This window comes from Nycticebus coucang, chromosome 1 (genome assembly GCF_027406575.1).
Source record: "Nycticebus coucang isolate mNycCou1 chromosome 1, mNycCou1.pri, whole genome shotgun sequence".
NCBI classification, from domain to species: Eukaryota; Metazoa; Chordata; class Mammalia; order Primates; family Lorisidae; genus Nycticebus; species Nycticebus coucang.
Window position 1 is genome coordinate 104,214,376 of NC_069780.1, and position 19,552 is coordinate 104,233,927.

A 19,552-nucleotide genomic window follows, 5' to 3' on the forward strand; every position below is an offset into this window, starting at 1 on the left:
GAGTTAAGAATTCAGTAACAAGGTTTGCGATTAATAGAAACTCACAAGTTTTCCCTAACTCATATCTCTAATTCTTCATGTCACCACTAAAACTACATTCCTTAGAGTAAGGACCATTATTAGTTATTTTTGGAACTTCAACCTCAACCACATATCTAGCAATTTATCAACAAACATATGGTTGTCTTATTAAAAAAAAATCCATTATCAAATTTGGGTTATTGTGGAAATTGAGACATGGAATGGATTCTCAGGATGATTACAGCCTGGCTTCCTTAGTCACTTCCTTAAGAAAATTAAATGTAAATATCTGGCTGTACACAAGCACCAATCCAGTTATGGCATATTAATTTGCCTTATGCCTATGTTCTTCCATATTCGAGATTGTTTATATTACCTTCTCAAAAGAGATAAAATGAAGCATTTCAGTGTACCAGACAACTCTCACATTCAGAATTGATGTCCCCAAATATGCCTTAAAGTTGGGATGTGGAGAGTGTCTGAACCACAAAGTAACAGAAAATTTTTACAGTAAACATTTAATGTGGTTAAAGAAACAATTCAAAAATACAGGGTGGCCAGAAAATTCATGTGCACTTTAAAATAGTGTGCAATTTAAAATTGCCCATAAACTTTATGGCCACCCTGTATAAAATGGTATTTTATTTGCCTCAGAAAATCACATTACTGTAAGGCAAACTTTTACTCTAATCTTGAATATGTTAGTCACATTGCTCCCAAAATGATCAATATTCAAATTTGCAATCATCTATATCATTATGATTTAGCCTAAAGATTGTCACCATTACAGCTTCTGGGCTTGTTTTACTGCTTGGCTCTCTCCAAATTCTCTGCAACCAAATAACTCCAGAGTTTTTAAATTGGAGAAACTATTTCTAATCAATGTATTCATCTGATTTTTTGCTTTCTCACCAAGCAATTCTACCTGGTTGTCAGGGAGGCTTGAACATATTTTTGAACATAATGAGACAGAAAGCAGCCAGCAGCGCTCTGCAAAATGGACTCAGAACACGACACAACCATGGGGATGTGTAAGAGGCGAATCTCAGGGAGAGATTCACCAACATTTGCAGTATGTTTCCTTGGTAACAGGTTCACACTTCAGGGGATACACCTGAAACCCACCTCCAGCATTTTGAACATTTTAATCCTTTCACACTAGTGAATTTAATGGAATATATATCATGCAACTCTGAATTTTAGAATATATATATGCAACTTTAAAATTAACAGACATTGCCCCAACAGACATTACTCCTAGGTAAATAATAAAAACATCTGTGGTTAATTCTGGGATCTTGGTAAACTGCATCAAAATTCAATAGTTGAAACAAAAAATGAGAAGATTCAAAATATGTTTGTAATTAATCCAGTGTGAATAGAGTGCTTTGTATCCAGAGTCTGCCACCCTGTTGTAAATGGAGAGGCAGAGAGAGCCCAGCTGAATGTCGTGTGTGGGGATTTCAAGTTCTACATACATTCAACCATTTCACGCAATTTCACATTATAAAACAAGTTAAAGGAAATGCAAAAGAATAACTGTATGTAAAGCAGTAGAGATTTACCATGTAGCACAGGCGAGAATAATAGAGAGAACTTTCTCAGCAGTGTTATGTAACAAACAACGTAAGTCATCTTTCAAGAGAATTACTGGAGGACCCAGAGGCTAATTGTGTTCTGTCAATTCACCCCTGACTCAGAACTTATGGCATAGAAAATATGTATTTATATGCATGTCCCTCTGATAATCACTGTGATTCACTGTGACGTCACTGCAGATGACAACATGTCTGTCTACAATGATTGATGGCTCTGGAAAGATTTCAAGAACAATTATTACCCTCTAATGTAACTGGTGATCAAGGTAACCAGTAGCATTATCACTTCATCACCCCATAATATTTACAGTCCCTTAGCGGCAGATAGTTGTGATGATGCATATTAAATACTGGATAAATGCCTATCCTCAGGACAAAGAAAAATCATTAGGAGATACAAATTATAGAAGCATCATATCCACACAAACATAATTGCTAGGAGCACAGAGGAAATTCGACCACAGTCTTTTTTAAAAGGCAGCACAGACAAGTGGTTAAGAATGTGAAGGCTGGAGCCAAACTAAACGAAAAAGCTGGTTGCACCATTAACTACTAGTAATAGATATTACTACTAGCACCACTGACTTCAGGCAAATTTTTAGCTCTTTTTGCTTTCATCCTCTCTTTGGCAAAACTTAGATGCTTTTAGAATGGTCAAGAAAATCTATTAAATCAATATTTGAGTAAGAACCTATAAAATAATGCCTGTTAAAATAAAGTAAAAACATCATGTTTTTATTTTTATTTTTATTTTTCATTAGTTAGACTGCAAGAAAAAAAGGCATGAATTAATTCGGGTGATAAATGTTGATTACACAGATACAGAGAAAATTATAAAAAATAATCTTGGCTGTTGTGATGTAAACTCAAAGAAGGTAAGTCTTTAGCGTTATGCTGACATTTCATGAATCTTCTCCCCTGAAAAGTGGAGTTCTACATTCCCCCACTCACTGAGTCCCTCCTCCCATCTTTTGTCTAATATCTTCACTCGGAAACTCCACACAGACAAAATCTTGGTCACAAAGTTGAGAGAAAGAACCTGAGGGAGTACCTGGCCCGGGTGAAGGAGCGGGCCTGCCTGTGGGAAGTTGCCATCAGGTGTACTGGAGCATAAGTTGGGGGGAAGGGTGGTACAATAGAAAAAGCACTAATTCAGGAATAACACACTTCTGGAATTAAGTTCCGTATTACTAAGCCTATCTGAGTCTCGTTTCCCTCACTCGTGATACTGTAAAAAGTATTGCTTACTGTTGTAAGGATTAGACATAAAGTAAAGAGAGTTCCGACACGTAGTAGGAAATAATCAATAGTATCTGTCGTGACATGAATCCTAGCATGTAAACGGTTCCATTTTGCTTACTTCCTCACCAAAACAACACACACTCAGACATAAGCATCCACATAAATATCATATATACTCTGCATGGGCCATGTTATCAAAAATGGGAAAATGCATAAGTGTATGTTGGCAAAACAAAGCCGAGTGTATTGTATTTAGAAATTTATTTGTTTTTCTGGAGGGGGGACAGAGTCCCTCTCTGTTGCCCTGCATAGAGTGCCATGGTGTCATAGCTCAGAGCAACCTCAAACTCCTCAAGTGATCCTCCTGTCTCAGCCTCCAGACTAACTGGGATTACAAGCACCTGCCGCACCTGGCTAGTTTTCTATTTTTAGTAGAGATAGGGTCTTGCTCTTGCTCTTGCTCCTGCTGGTCTCGAACTCCTGAGCTCAAGGGATCCTCCCGCCTTGGTCTTCCAGAGTGCTAGTAGATAGTTTCTTTGGGGGGTTTGGATAGGGAAATAGTCATCCTAAACACCCTGTAACCATGGGGAAGAAATCCTGGTGCCCTTGACAAGACGACAGCTGTTTCGAAAAATAGCTGGGAGAAGAAGCAGGCCAGAAACCAAACTGTATGATCACAGCAAAACCCCTCTCTGACCCCCCAAAAATTCTTCAAGGCTGGTGTTCCTGAGAAACACCAGGAACTTTCACCCTGGTCCTGGCTTGCTGCCAATTAAGGGACTAACTCCTAGATTCACAGAGTGCAAAAATCAGTCCCTCTGCAGAAGGGGTGACTGCCTCTAGGAACCCCCTCCCTCATTCTAATCCTACTGATAAAGGGTAATAAAAGCCTCTGGAGACAGTGCGAAAGCTGAGCTGACTCCTAGTCAGCCTCCACTCTGCTTTTTCTCTTGCTTTGCTGAATAAAGCCTTTCCAATCCCTGGACTGGCTTTCTCTCCTGCTTAGGGACCCTTCCCCTGATTCCACCATGCTCCCCTCAGTTATAACTGCTGAGAGTAATCAGATGGATCACAAAAGTTATTCACAAAATCGATTCTTCCTGCTTAAGCATATCTCATCCATGCAGAGAATGGGAGGACCTGGGACAAAGCCTAAACTTCCCTTAACCACTTCTGTTTTGTTGGCACTTGCTTGATGCTAAGTTGCATGGTACAAAACAAAATAACTGGCAGGGAAAGCCAAGAAAGCCCACCAAAAGGCCCCATGGCATTTAGTCTTAGATACATTGCCTGAGTAATTCACAAAAGGAAGGAAAGAAGCCAGTAGCTTGTTCTGAACAGTTCTATGACACCATCATTTCACAAGAACTTGGCATAACATTACGAAGAAGCAATGTGGAAAGTTGTAACTTGTTTTAGCAGGTAATAACATTCATTTATGTTCTAAAGACACATTTGCACTAATTATTTCCTATAAATTGACTACTTTTATTTTCTCATATGAAGTAATTTAAGAGAGAAATCTTAAAAGATAACATACTGAGAAAAAATATTTGTGAACTATATATCTGATAAGGGACTAATATTCAAAATGATAAAGAACTCTTACAACTCAATAGCAAAAAAAAACCCCATTAAAAAATGGGCAAAGGACGTAAACAGACATTTCTCCAAAGAAAACAAAAAAATGGTCAACAGGTGTATGCAAAGAAGCTCAACATCACTTATACAGCATGGCCATAAAGTTTATATGCAATTTAACTTTATGAACACCCTGGACAAGATAAATGCAAATTAAAGTCACCACAAGGTATGAACAGACACCTACAAAGGTGAATATTATCAAAAAGATAAGAGGTAAATGTTTAGGAGGATGTAGAAAAAAAGAACCTTAATATATTGTTGGGGAGAATGCAGATTGGTACAACCATTGTGGAAAATAGTATGGAGGTTCCTAAATAAATTAAAAATACAGCGGCATGGGCGGTGCCTGTGGCTCAAGGAGTAGGGCGCCGGTCCCATATGCCGGAGGTGGCGGGTTCAAACCCAGCCCCGGCCACCAAAAATACAAAAAAAAAAAAAAAAAAAAAAAAATACAGCGGCTATACAACCGAGCAAGACTTCTTCCAGATATATACCCAAAGGAGATAAAATCAACACCTCATTGAGGTATCTACTCCCTTGTTCACTGCAGTGTTATTCACATTAGCCAAGATGTGGAAACAACCTAAATGTCTAACAATAGATGAATAGATAAAGAAAACATGGTAAATGGAAGGTTATTCAGTTTTTTAAAAGGAGGAGATTCTGCTATTTGTATCAACATAGATGGATGTCAAGAAAATGGAGGGAGATGCTGCAGTGAACTACGAAATGAAAGACAAAATGCTTGCCCTAACAATCCCAACATGCCATTAGCACTGCATTATAAATCAACTACAGTCCAACATCCTATACCCCAATCATAATTTATTTGAGGTAACAATAGATATTCATGTATTTATTAAAAGATAGAATGTACACTTGCCATTTGTTATGAATGTTCCATGATTGGAACATCAAGCAGCCTAAGCGTGGGGACTGCCTCCCTGTCCATTTCGAGTGGAGTGCTATATTACAGGGAGCCACAGAACAGCTAATGAATGCTCGTGATAGTGTCGGCTGGTTGATACAAGAGGACCTGTTAGAAATTCTGAAAGAAGATCAGGACAGGCCATTCAGACAGAAGCTGTCACCTGTCCATACTGTGCTCTATCAACATGCCTCTGCTCCTTCCGTTGTGAAAACGGTCCTGTTGTCAGAAAGCCCTTACTTTAGCTTTTTGCTGTCATTAATGTCTTCAAATAATTTTGATCAGAACTGTATATGCTTAGCACTGCTGCTTCCTAGAAACACAAGGATAAAACAAATATTTCCTTCCCTCTAGTTGCTCAGCATAATAAAGGAGAGCGACGAGGGAATAAAATACTAAAATACAAGGAGGTATTACAGACACTATATACGGTGTTATGACAACAGTTAGCTGAGGGGGAAAGAGGGAAGAGACAGGAAAATCGTCCCAGAGGAGATCACGACTGAGAACGACCAGGAGCTATCCAGCAAAGGAAGAAAAACAGCATCTTTGCAGGCAGAAGCGGCAACACGTACAAAGGCCCAGAAAATAAGGGCCCACGAAGAATCCCCATTCACTGCACGTGCGTGCAAGGCCAGGGACAGCAAGACACAGGGCTGGGCAGAGGTAGAATCAAATTGTCACTCAGAAAACAGCACATTTACAAATTCAAAATAGAAGTATGGGTAATATTCAGCAATTCAGCATAGATGTGACTCTCAAAATCTACTGAAGAAATAGATTTAGATTCCCTCCTTTGTTCTTCTGTCTTGACTTTGCAGGAGACTAATGGTGGATGGTCACTGCCTTTCTGAGAGAATGGATTATATAGGACACAGTGGGCTTTTTTCATGAAAATGTACAAGGGCTATCTAGAGAGCATCCAGTCACAATGCCTCCATTTTTCATACTACATGATGTATCCCGAGCTCCCAGGAGACTTGTTGGCATGCATTTTGGGTAAGTTACAGCATGAATGGCGATACTCAAATACTAACCATCATGTGGCAGTGCCCGAACATGGGCTCACTGCTTACAGCACAAGAAACTGAACTAATTCCTTCAGAAATAGATCAGAAGACACTAAATTATCTTCACTACGCTCCAGTAACCCTTCTCCTGGAAATTCATTTCAAAGAACCAAAAGATCTTTTTTGTGTATGAAGCTGTTAATACTAGCGGTGCCCATTAGTGCAAAATCACATTAAAAACTTAACGTGTCTGACTCCAGGAGAGTGTTCAAATAAATCACGGTTCATCAATTAGATAAAATTACAAAGACAGAAAAAGAAAAAGATTATAAGCTCTATAAAACAAAGAAAATTCCATTCTTTGATTATAATTATGTCATCATTATCCATTCAAATACCTGAAAATGAATGTAACAAATGAAATGACAATTTTAGGATCCTTTGGTTTATTGATAAACACATCTTCATTTTTTTTTCTTGAGACAGACACTCATTCTGTTGCCCTGGGTAGAGTGCCATGGTGTCATAACAGCTCACAGCAACCTCAAACTCCTAAGCTCAAGCAATCCTTCTGCCTCAGCCTCTCAAGTAGCTGGGACTACAGGTGCCCGTCACCATGCCCGGCTAGTTTTTCTGTTTTTAATAGAGAGGGGTCTCACTCTTGCTCAGGATGGTCTTGAACTCCTGAGCTCAAGGGATCCTCCTGCCTCAGTCCCCCAGAGTGCTGGGATTAGAGACGTGAACCACACCTTCATTTTCGACTAGCATTGTCTTTATTTTACATTGGTTTTCAAGTAGATGAATGAGAAATTGATATTTCTCTGATTTTAATTTATATGTACAGTATTCAAAATTTCCAATCTCCTCTTGTGCAACTGGGCAGGGCTAGGGGATTGGGTAGGAAAGAGTGGATTTCTTCTAGAGCAGTGGTTCTCAACCTTCCTAAAGTCATGGGGTGTGACCCACAGGTTGAGAACTCCTGTTCAAGAGGAATCTTGATTATGTCATTGCCATGCAGGAAATGTGTACATAAGTGGCAAGTCTCTACAAATGGAGAAGAGGCTGAAAACATAAGGAAAAATCATATCCTTTTAACCTTCCACACACGAGCCTCAGTACCTATGTTCTTGCCAGATTTACCAATATCCCTGGTAATCTCTCCTACCCCCTTTATGCCATCTCACACACACACACAAATGGCCTTTCACCTGTTAAAATGAAAATGATATATGCAACCCTGAAACCTTTTGTTGATAGGACAGAGTATGCACAGCTCACTGTCTTTGGCTCTGATTTGCTGCCAATGAATCAACTTAGACAAATATGAAACCCTTTATGACAGCCTGGAAGAAAATGTGAACTTTCCATATTGCACTGATATAATCAACAAAGTCACAAAGATACAGGTCTCAGACTTGTGATTTTATGAAGTCCTTTTGGGTGGCATCCCTGTGGCTGGCTTTTCAGGTGATGGCATCTTGAGAAAAGTTGTTTTCAGAGTGGTAAGAGTATCTTTCCTGACCAAGTGAAGTATGTTAAAAAGGTAAATATTTAAACAAGAATATTTCCACAACCTTGAACAAAAATGTGAAACCTTTTTTAGTTAAGGTCAGAGCTAAGAACAATAGTGTCTATATGAGTTGGAGAATAATAGGGGCATTTTAGCAAAAGTTTTGACAAAAAAAGATCAGTTTCTTTAAGGGCTGAAAGCATATAGGTGGCAAATGCCATTGAAAATAATGCATGACTTAGCAATCAATCTAGAAGCCGTTAATAATAAATACTGATATAATGATTCAAAATTACATATGTCTAAATAAGAAATGTCTTTGAAAATTTTTAATACCTTTTATTTAGAGACACTAAAGTGAGAGAAAGTGTATTACTGCTAATTTTCTTGTGAATAATCTGAACAAGATTTTTTTGAAACGGAGTAGCCCTGGGCAGAGTGCTCTGGCATCACAGCTCACAGCCACCTCAAACTCTTGGGCTTAAGTGATTCTCTTGCCTCAGCCTCCCAAGTACCTGGGACTACAGGTGCCCGCCACAACGCCTGGCTATTTTTTTGCTGTAGTTGTCACTGTTGTTTAGCATTCCCCGGGCCAGGTTCAAAACTGCCAGCCCCCGTGTACGTGGCCTAACCACTGAGCTACAGGCGCTGACCCTGAACAATTTTCCATAACAAATAATACCACTAAACGTAAATGAGGTAATAATTTCAAGGGGCAGAAATCGACAGTGATAAGGAGACAATACAAATACTGACCACAAATTGATGCTCAACATTTTTGCAACTAAGAAAAAAAGACTGCAAATGCCACATCTCTACTCTGGAAAGCATTTCCTCTTTTACTAATTTGCATAAATGCTCAGCTTGAGTTGCAAATCCATTCTTAAAACTCTTGGGACTTGGGAGGACTCTAATTTTCTCCATTTGCAGAAACAGAAGGGCAGTCAGCAAGGAATTGTAGTTCACCCAGGCTTAAAGCATAGCCTTGTGCCTCTAGCCATGTGCTAAAAATAAAAAGCAGAAGGCAACTTCATGGTGGCCACAGCCCCTGATCTAGGCATATCCTGGTCATTTCGAAGAATGTCTCTGGCTTCTTCCCAAGCTGGGGATGAATGCCCTTGTTCAAATACCTTGAATAACTGGTGGCTGAAAATAAAAAGACTGGCCAGGCGTGGTGACTCACCCTGTGATCCCAGCACTCTGAGAGGCTGAGGCAGGAGGATCCCTAGAGCTCAGGAGTTGGAGACCAGCCTGAGCAAGAGCAAGACCCCATCTCTATTAAAAATAGAAAAAACAGCCGGGCATGGTGGCAGTGCCTGTAGTCCCAGCTACTTGGGTGGCTGAGGCAGGAGGATCTCTTAAGCCCAGGAGTTTGAGGTTGTTGTGAACTATGATGACATGGCATTCCACCCAGGGTGACAGAGTGAGACTATGTCTCAAAAAATAAAAAAATAAAAATAAATAAATAAAAAAGCACTACTCATCCTCCATTAATAATATGTACATGTTACAAACTAAAAAGTTGAAATACTGGCGAAGGTGTTTATAAACTTATCATCTTACTGCAAATCCTCCTTTCTGTCTCATCTGGGCCTGAGTGTGTTCCTTTTCACTTCAATACATTAAGACTTGAAAGGGTTCAAGTACTGTGGCGTTTGAGGTACTAAACTGAGACTAAATAAAGACTTAACTACTTTCTCTGAGTACAAGATCTTTCCTCTATGTTTTCTTCTAATTTGGTAACAAGAGAACAAAAGTGAAAAGAGTTTTCTCCACACCACGGATTTGTTTTTCCCATTCCAATGTCTGTGTGTTACTCAACTCTTCCCTCTATCTTCCTACACAACCTTTCCTCTAGTTTCTTAACTCTCATTATTACAGAGTGGATTACGACAGAGTAATTAGTTTCTCTGTATCACAATTTCCTCATGAAGCAAGCATAATTATCGAAGCATACACTGCTGCGGCACCACCCATTTTAAGTATTAATGAAAAAGCATAGGTAAATTCTTAAAAACAAATCCCAAAATTTCCCCTCGCAAAGTAAGTTACCATATTATTCTTATGAAGTACTATTCTTATTTGGCATTGGTTATGCACCCTCATCTCAGTTATGACACTTTTAGCTGCAAGTACAAAAACACCTCAAAACCTAATCAATCCGGAACACTTAATTAATTTATGCAACCAAAGACCCCAGAGAGAAAATTTTTGGCATGATTTCATCACAGTTTGTAATCTATTTCTGTATAATTTTTTATGTTCTATATTTCTCCACATGGCAGCTTCATTCTCTGGACCCTTTCTTGCATGAAAGAATGTAGCACTCCCAGGAATATCTTATCTCACCTTAAGGGAAAGAGAGGGCAAGATGGTTTCTTACAGTCATCAAAACAAAGTCCAAGTTCAATTCCAGCTGGTTCCTCCCTCATGACATCCAATCCCTGGGAGCCATGTGTACACTGATTGCTTACTGGATTACTTAGCAGATAAATCTCAACGACCTCTGAAATGCTTTTTTGTGGGTGAGAATACTCTTTCTTTTTGGGGGGACTGTTGAGGCCATGAATCTCTCCACACTCTCCACCAGCCTTCCCAGAGCCCCTTCAAATACACACAAATGAAAATAAAAGCAACATACTTTCTAGGCAAATGCACTTCCAAGATAAACTTTCTCCTCCATGCCCTCAACACTCTTGCTCATAATGTTATCCCGTCATTGAAGGTTAAAAAACCAAAAGGAAAAACAAACATATCCCCCACATCAGGGAATTGCTCCCCCTCAGCTTTCTGACTTCCCACCAGTACAACAGGTAGGACAGCTACCAAATCACTGACCAGGCCCCCTGGAGAAGCATCCTGTGTGCCAGGCCCTGGACAAGGAGGTTTCTTAGGACATACTACAATCTGCTCCCTTCAACTGCAGAAGAGATTTAGGGTATGGGGGGAGGGAATTAAAGCCTACTCAAAGCTCACGTTAAATCAGTAGAGTGTAGTGTTATCTCTAGCACTGAAATCAGATAAAACTTGAGCTCTCGTAGGCAGTAGGCAGTTTTATATTGGTTTTATCATTGTTGTGCCAATTAAATTAATGTTATTTAATGTAATAAAAATAATACCACTTTGTTGCCTGAGTGGAGTTTTGAGTAGAGCTATTTTTCTATTCAGAAAAAGCAGAAAGGGCTCTATTCTATTCGACTGGTACTGCATAAAAAGCATGAGGAGCCAACCCAATGGCTAACGATAACACGGGACTATGGAATGTCCCATTCAAAATCAGTTTTCCATGGCAGCTGTTTTATTGAATGTTTTATTTGTGATGGTAATGTAATTTGGTTTTGGAATACATGGCAAACACCACAGTACAAGAGGTCAAACTAAGTTTCAATTTTTGTGTTGGAAAGCGTCGAGAAAGGATCAGGAAGAATACCTTAACAGCATCCCATTTTTGAGAGCTGTTTATTTTCAAAGTTCCATGGAAACCCTTCTTGGAAAAGTATAGTCAACAAGTTCCAATTATTCTAAAAATACATTCAGTGACTAGAAGATGCTTCTCTAAACCTATAAGAGCCATATGTATACTATAAAATCAGACTGAGGTTATGTGAATTTATATGTTTATATTTAACGTAAGAGTTTAAACCGGCCATTAAAATAATATTTTGGCAGTTTGTTTCAAGCTGAGTTATGATAAACTGGCAAAAACAGATTTTATTGGTCTCAGGCCACGATGAAGTAGCCAAATGTTAGTTTTAAATAGTCCCTACTGAATTAAGATTAATTTTGCTTAGATTTAGAGAAAATGTATTTCCTTTCTGTATCCTCAGTACTTCAATGGCAGCTGGACAAGCTAAGATGAAACCAGTAATGTCTTCTTCCCTTTCCTCTTTCAACGCTACTCTGGTCATGAAATCTAAGAGTCTCAGAATAAAAAAAAACACAGAATTTGTTTTTCTTACCTTGATCCCTCTCTACCTTTGCTAGAATTCTTGGGGTTTGCCCACTTATATCTTCCTTTCCCACTTACACTGAGCTCCATAAACTGAGTCCACTAGTGTCCTGCCCCAAAACACTCCCTGATTTCGGGGTCCCCCACTGCCATGATTTCATCTTCCATGGTGGTGGATTACTATGTTTACCTGGGTGGTTTCCCTTTGGTAAAAAGTGAAATAAGCCAGGAACAGAAAGCTGAACAACGCATGTTCTCACACATAGGTGAAAACTAAAAAAAGTTGATGTCATGGAAGTAAAAAGTAGACCAGAGCATACCAGATACTGGGGAGAGTAAGGGGGAGAGGGGAGAGGTACAGATTTGTTAAAGGGTACAAAGTCACAGCTAGGAGTACGACAGGAGGCAGAAGTTCTAATGTCCTTCCCGTAGCACTCAGCAATATACATTGTGAAGTTGCCAAAGCTAGGAGGATATGGAATGTTCCCAAAACAAAGAGATAATAAATATTTGAAATGGTGGATGTGCTAATGACCCTGGCTGATCATTATACGTTACATGTATAACACACCCCCTGAATACGTACCAATACTATTTGTCAATTTAAAAAAAAAATTTAAGTTTTTTAAAAAGTTTCAGGCAACAGAGAAACTGTACTTAAAAACTGGAAGTCAGGAAGTAGGATCACGCTGAAATACGCCCTGCTCTTCTTCCCACAATTCTCTAAAGGACATATTAAAGACAGCACCACCTCAGCCGAAGGAGGTATTAGCAACTCCAGCTGATTTATAGTGGCTAATTAGATTACCACCTTACTGAGTCCCAAGCTATAGGCTTCATTCCCATTTCCACCTTTTAACCTTGCTGTCTTTGGGAACTATAAAAAACTGTAAGCCCAAGAGGTACATGAACAAAGCATTTTCTCTAACAAAAAAATTATAAGCCTTTTTTCCTAGCAAGAAACAAATTATAGCATATTATAGAATATGTACTGTGTACTCTGTTATATGTATAGTATACAATTATAACGTAGTCATAAAAATGAAATTCCATACAACTTTTACCTAATAATTTTGAAATATTAAAATGAAAAATTATAGTTATCATTAAGATTACAATTATGTAAGAAAACATATATGAAAACAACCTGAAGGGCACAAACAAAATAACAATGAGACTGCCCATAGGGGATTTTTCACTCACTTTAAAGCTTTCTGTTTTACTATCAGCAAACGAAATAGGAAGAACAATTTACTTTACATATTTATATCAAATATTGTCAAATGGCTGATAATCTCATTTAAGAGGATTGATAAGCCACAAAATTGTTTAGTAAGTAGAACATATTTGCTTCCTCACTTCAGATAAGCAACTAATGCCCAGGCTTGACATTTATATTCTTGCATTTATACATTTCTTGCAACACTACCTCCAACTTCAGGTTTCCATGACCCGAAGGACTTCCAAAACTTAGGTAGAGGTACTTGATAATTTCCACTGAAAAATAACTCTTTGGATTTACTGACAATTTAACAACTAGAGCATGCTATGCTGAAGGAAGGTGCAAGTCTTAGTTTCTCTTAAGATTTGCTCCTTTTCTCAATCTGGTTTTTTGCACCATGGTGAATTGTCCAGTCATAAGAGGTCTTTAACACACTCTACTCTTAAATAGAAACACTTCCCCTTCTCTCTCGTGTCCTAAGGAACAAGTAATATCCATGATTTTTAATCTGTAAGCAGTTTAAACTAGGGTAATCAGTAATTTACTCTGCAGAATAACTGTTACCGAATGGTTGTATAAATATTTGTATCATGCATGTTGGTTTTTAACTCACAAATAAAACAGGTTAGAGAGTATTAAGAAATATTTACTAAGAAAATGATAAGTTTCGGGCCCGGCACCTGTAGCTCAGTGGCTAGGGCACCAGCCACATACACCAGAGCTGGTGAGTTCGAATCCAGCCCAGGCCTGCCGAACAACAATGACAACTACAACCAAAAAACAGCTGGGCATTGTCGCGGGTGCCTGCAGTCCCAGCTATTTGGGAGGCTGAGGCAAGAGAATCGCTTACGCCCAAGAGTTTGAGGTTGCTGTGAGTTGTGACGCCACAGCACTGTACCGAGTGTGACATAGCAAGACTCTATCTCAAAAAGAAAATTAGTTTTGTAAACTCCACTGTCCCCCAACAACATAAGCTTTTATGAAGCAACTCCTCTCTCCAGAATGCCCAGAGTCACTTCTGGAATTCAACCCCAAGGTCTCCAAGCCTTTTAAACTACATGATTAATAACAACTGTATTTAACTGTGAGACATATAAATAGACTTTCTGAATGAGACACACAACTAAGGTGGAGGTGATAGGAGCAACAGGGTGATAGTAATATTAGTAATAACCATTATTAAGCAATGTGCTGACAGCCTTATGAGCGCCGTCATACTCCTCACCCTGGTAACAGGAGGCAGATATCATCTCCATTCGACAAAGGATGGAGCCTTCACGAGTGTAACTAAGTTGAAGTTCCAACATCACAACATGGCTAGTGAGTGGGAGGTCATGGATTTAGGCGTGTTCTGTCTTGTACTAAAATTCATACCCATTTTACACTGTACTGGTCATCACTGCACCCATTTTTTAACTCACTCAACAAGCAAAACTGATTTGGTATCTCTAACTTTTCTGTTTCTATTATAGACAGGGAGCAAAAGCATAGCATTCAGGCCAAATAAAACTGTAATTAAGAAAGTTTGGTCCACACTATCTTAGAAAGATTCCTAAGAAAGGGGGAGGAACTTACTGGTTTACGCTTGACAGTGATCTCTTGTTGCTGGGCTGGTTCTCACTTGCCCTCTCCTCCTCCCTCCCCACTCAGCATGTCTTCATCTGCCATATGATCCATCTCACTGCCATATGTTTCATCATCGTTTTATTCAGCTGCAGTTTGTTCTTGTTTTGTGCATGGGATTCAATGAAGCTATCCAAAGATTATTATTCAAAGATTTTTTTCTAGGAAATGAATGTTCAAGAAGATATGTACAAGATGATGTTAGGATCACATAATTTGATTCACTTTTAGATATTTGATTAGCTAGTTCAGGAATGACCTGGTAAGCAGTGAAAGTAGGAACGAGCATTTTGTAAAGCCCATTGTACTGTAAGTAAAGTGAGAAGTGCCTTTTGCTTATGTTTATATAAAGAAAGCATAATCCCACATTCCAGATATCAAAATATCACTTTAACCTCAGTGCTAAGGAGGCTCAGACAGCAACTTGCTTAAGTCCACCCAGCCAGTAAGTGGAGGAGCCTGGGTACAAAGCCAAATCTGTTTGACTCCAAAGCATTCTTTCCACTACATGACAGAACGTGTGTTCCAAGGATTTGTACTCAAGTTTATAGAAGGTCAGGAAAGGGTCATGGAGAGGATATAAAGGTCCTATTCATGAGTTAAAAAATAGTAAGGTCTAGGGAGCTTTCAGAAGAGATGTTAGGAGACTAGGAATTTATCTCCAACCAGACAAGAGGCTAAGTCCATGTACTAGAAACAATGACATTTTACATTATAATTATTATTGTTTGTGATAATAACTATAGCTGAGACTCAATGGTAACTTCTTGCTTTTCTGTTGTGAGATAAAGGGACTCCCCAGATATACAACTAGACAGTAATGTCACTTCTCTATATTACAATGTGCTTGGTTTTACCTGCATTCTAGAAATACAGAATCCCAGGGCTCAGGATCCAGGCGGGGCATGGGTACTGGTGCAGATAATTCTGGGTGTCAACAAGCATGAGGCATGAAGCTGGTGCTGGCATACAAGGAGGAAACACTTTAATCTTCAAATCAAGGCTAACTCCGAGCCAACTGCTAACACAACGGACACATAGGACCCAAATGGAGATAGCCTACCAGAGAGAGAATCTTTAAAACTGAATGAAAGAGAAAGATGTCAGTAATATGCCCTGAGCCTGAATAGTCATTCTCAACAAAGCTGACACAAGCACCTCCAGAATGTTTGCCCTAATGGGCATTTTTGCTTTTCCTCCCTAGCTGCAGTGAGAATGCCCAGACCACTGCTTGGGAACATGGGCACAGGTGTTATTCACAGCACCTCAACTGTGGTGTTGCCATGTAAAATCAATTATTGCAGGTATCATAAATAATCTTCTGTAACTAGAACCAAATTGATGAGTTGGTAAGCACTGTCTTTTTTAAACATACTCATGACTGATGTAAAATAGGCAGAGAAGTGCACACAAATTAAAAGAAGCTGATTTTTTCCCCTGAAATGAACACATCCATGCCTATGTCAAGAAATGGAAGAAGTATTACTAAAACTCCCTCCATACCGTTCCCTGTGGTAGCCCCTACCTTAATTCTTAAACTGTGAATTGGTACTTGTCTTTGAATTTCATACAAATGGAACCATGTACAAGATACCATTATGTGTCTGGCCCTTGTCATTCAACATTATGACTCAGAGTATTATCAATGTGCTGAGCAAAGAAATACACATTCTGCTCTTCCTTAGTCTGATATTCCATCATATGATTATACCACAATTTATTTATTACATGATTAATGGATATCTGGTTTCCTTTTCAAGACCTTTAATGCAGCAGCTCATTCCTGAGTCCTGTCCTCTCCTTTTCCTCCTCAGACATCATGTTCTTCATTACTCGATCCACCACCTCTCCACCAACTACCAGTCCCTGATACCCAGCTACAGTGTCCAGCCCACATCAGAGCAGCCAGCATCTATGCAGCTGCCAGGGGCTCAGGATCCTGGATCTCCATGTCCCACTCCACCAGTTTCCAGGCTGTTAGGGGTCTGGGGGCCTGGCAATGGAGATGGCTGGGGGTCTGGCAGGAAAGGAGGGCATTCAGACTGAGAAGTAGACCATGCAAGAACTGAACAACTGCCTGGCCTTCTACGTGGACAGAGTGAGGAACTGGAGACCAATAATCGGAAGCTAGAGAGCAAAATCCGGGAACAACTGGAGGAGAAGGGGCCCCAGGTCAGAGACTGGGCGCATTACATTGAGGACCTGAGGGCTCAGATCTTTGCAAATTCTGTGGACAATGCCTGTATCGTTCTGCAGATTGACAACGCCCGTCTTGCTGCTGATAACTTTAGAGTCAAATGTGAGACAGAGCTGGCCATGTGCCAGTCTGTGGAGAGCAACATCCATGGGCTCCACAAGGTCACTGATGGCACCAATGTCCCTGAGCTACAGCTGGAGACAGAGACTGAGGCTCTCAAGTAAGAGCTGCTCTTCATGAAGAAAAACCACGAGGAGGAAGTAGTCTACCAGCCCAGATTACTAGCTCCAAGTTGACCATGGAGGTAGATGCCTCCAAATCCCAGGACCTGAGAAGATCATGGCAGACATGCAGGCCCATATTACAGGCTGGCTTGGAAGAACTGAGAAGAGCTGGACAAGTACTGTTCCCAGCAGATTGAGGACAGCGCCACAGCGGTCACTTCACAGACTGCTGAGGTCAGAGCTGCTGAGATGATGCTAACAAAGCCAAAATGTATGAATCATTCCTTGGAGATGAACCTGGACTCTGTAAGAAATCTGATGTCCAGCTTGGAGAACAGCCTGAGGGAGGTTGAGGCCTGCTGAGCCATGGAGAGGGAGCAGCTCACTGGGGTCCTGCTGCATTTGGAGTCAGAGCTGTCACAAACCCAGGTAGAGGGGCAGCACCAGGCCCAGGAATAAGAGGCAATGCTGAACATCAAGGTCAAGCTAAAGGCTGAGATCACCACCCACTGCTGCCTGCTGGAAGACGGGGAGGACTTTAACATTTGTGATGCCCTGGACAGTAGCAACTCCAGGCAAACCATTCAAAAGACCACCACCCGCAGGACAGTGGACAGCAAAGTGTTGTCTGAGACAAACACCACCAAAGTTCTGAGGCACTGAGGCAGTAGGAGCAGGGTGCCCTTATACCAATAAAGAGTTCAGAGGTCAAAAAAATAAAAAAGAATTTCAATACAAACAGAGCTGTACTATCCTCCTCCTGACTTTTGGCATATTCTTCAGAGAGGAACTCCTGAGTTATAAGACTTAACTATGTTCAACTTTAATAAACACTCCCAAATAGCTCTCCTTCAACGCAGTTTTGAACTGATTGCCAGGCCACCCAGCAGGGTCTGAGAGTTCCAGTTGCTCCACACGGCTACCAATAGTTGGTAATGTTCATTGTTTCAATCCTAACCTTTCTGGTTAGCGTCACCTGATAAAATACAGGCTGTTCACTTAACACTTGAGATATTCAGGACACACTTATATGAAACAACCCACATATTATTTAAATAAAATACAAACATATGTAGGATTCCTATATTTTTGCTAAATGTAACAACCCTATTCTGGTACAAGGGTAGAAATAGTTCACTGTAGTTTTAATCTGCATTTCTCTGGTGATTAATAAGTTGAGCATCTTTCTGTACTATTCTGGCCATGTTGTAATGTTCCTGCTCTTTTTCTACTTTTTTATTGGGGGTCTAGCTTTTTCTTCTTTCTCCATATATATTCTTTGTCAAGTAAATAAGTTTTATCTCTTTGTCTCTTGTCTGTCCAATCTCATAATGGTATCTTACAGTAAACAAAGTTTTTGGTTTAAATGTGGCCCAATTTCTAAATATTTTCCTTTATAGACAGTCATCCAATGCCCTGTTTAAGAAATCTTTTTCTATCCTAGAAACAAGCAATTCTGACTTTAACCAGACAACCGAAGGCCATGCAAGGGGGAACTCCCAAAGAATAAGGTAACCAGGGAGGTGCCTGTGGCGCAAAGGAGTTGGGCACTAGCCCCATATACCAGAGGTGGTGGGTGCAAACTCAGCCCTGGCCAAAGACTGCAAAAATAAAAAAAAAAAAAAAGAAAGAAAGAAATAAAAGAATAACATAACCAAAGGATAATTTGACATGTTTTAACTTTTGATAAGTGTTTGACACATCAGGTGAGACAGTTGGGAAAATATTAGAGATAAGTTTGTTGACAACTGAAGACCAGATGAAGTATTATTAAGTCCAGAGCATGCAAAATGTTATATAAAAATAGAAAACTAACATGAAGGGCTATATAATAGTTCTAAGTTCTAATATAAGAGAAAGTCTCCCACATGTATATATCACACACATATACACACACATTCACATATAATAAATCAAGTAATAGTAGTAGTATAATATATATAAACATGGAAGGAAATGCTTTAAAAATAGCTAAAGATTTGACAGTATGTTCCTCTAAGGAATGGACTTGGAAGTACAGAATATTGGGGCAAGAAAATGTCCTTTATGACTATTCAGCACATCTTGGTTTTTAAATTATGCCCATGTGTCACTTTGAATAAATCAAGTAAATATTTTTTTAAAACCCTAGAGATTCACTAAATTTCTATAGCATTTCTTGAAAAAAAAAAAACAAAACCAAAGCTAAATATAATCTTACCTCTTGTCTTTTCCTTAAAGACCACTGCACAGCATTACAGCATTATACTTGTTCATCTTGGTTAAACAAAACATTTTTTTCTAGGTTTTAAATTAAATATTAAATATTCTGGAGTATTCCCTGTGCTTTTGTATTATTGATAAAAAGTACATACCTAGGGCGGCGTCTATGGCTCAAAGGAGTA

The 19,552-nt window shown here is 39.5% G+C and overlaps 1 pseudogene; it reads left to right on the plus strand.

Moving 5' to 3' along the window:
* The first annotated feature begins 1,018 nt into the window (after window positions 1-1,018).
* LOC128590858 (keratin, type I cytoskeletal 18-like) lies at window positions 1,019-17,831 on the plus strand (annotated as a pseudogene).
* The last annotated feature ends 1,721 nt before the right edge of the window (window positions 17,832-19,552 follow it).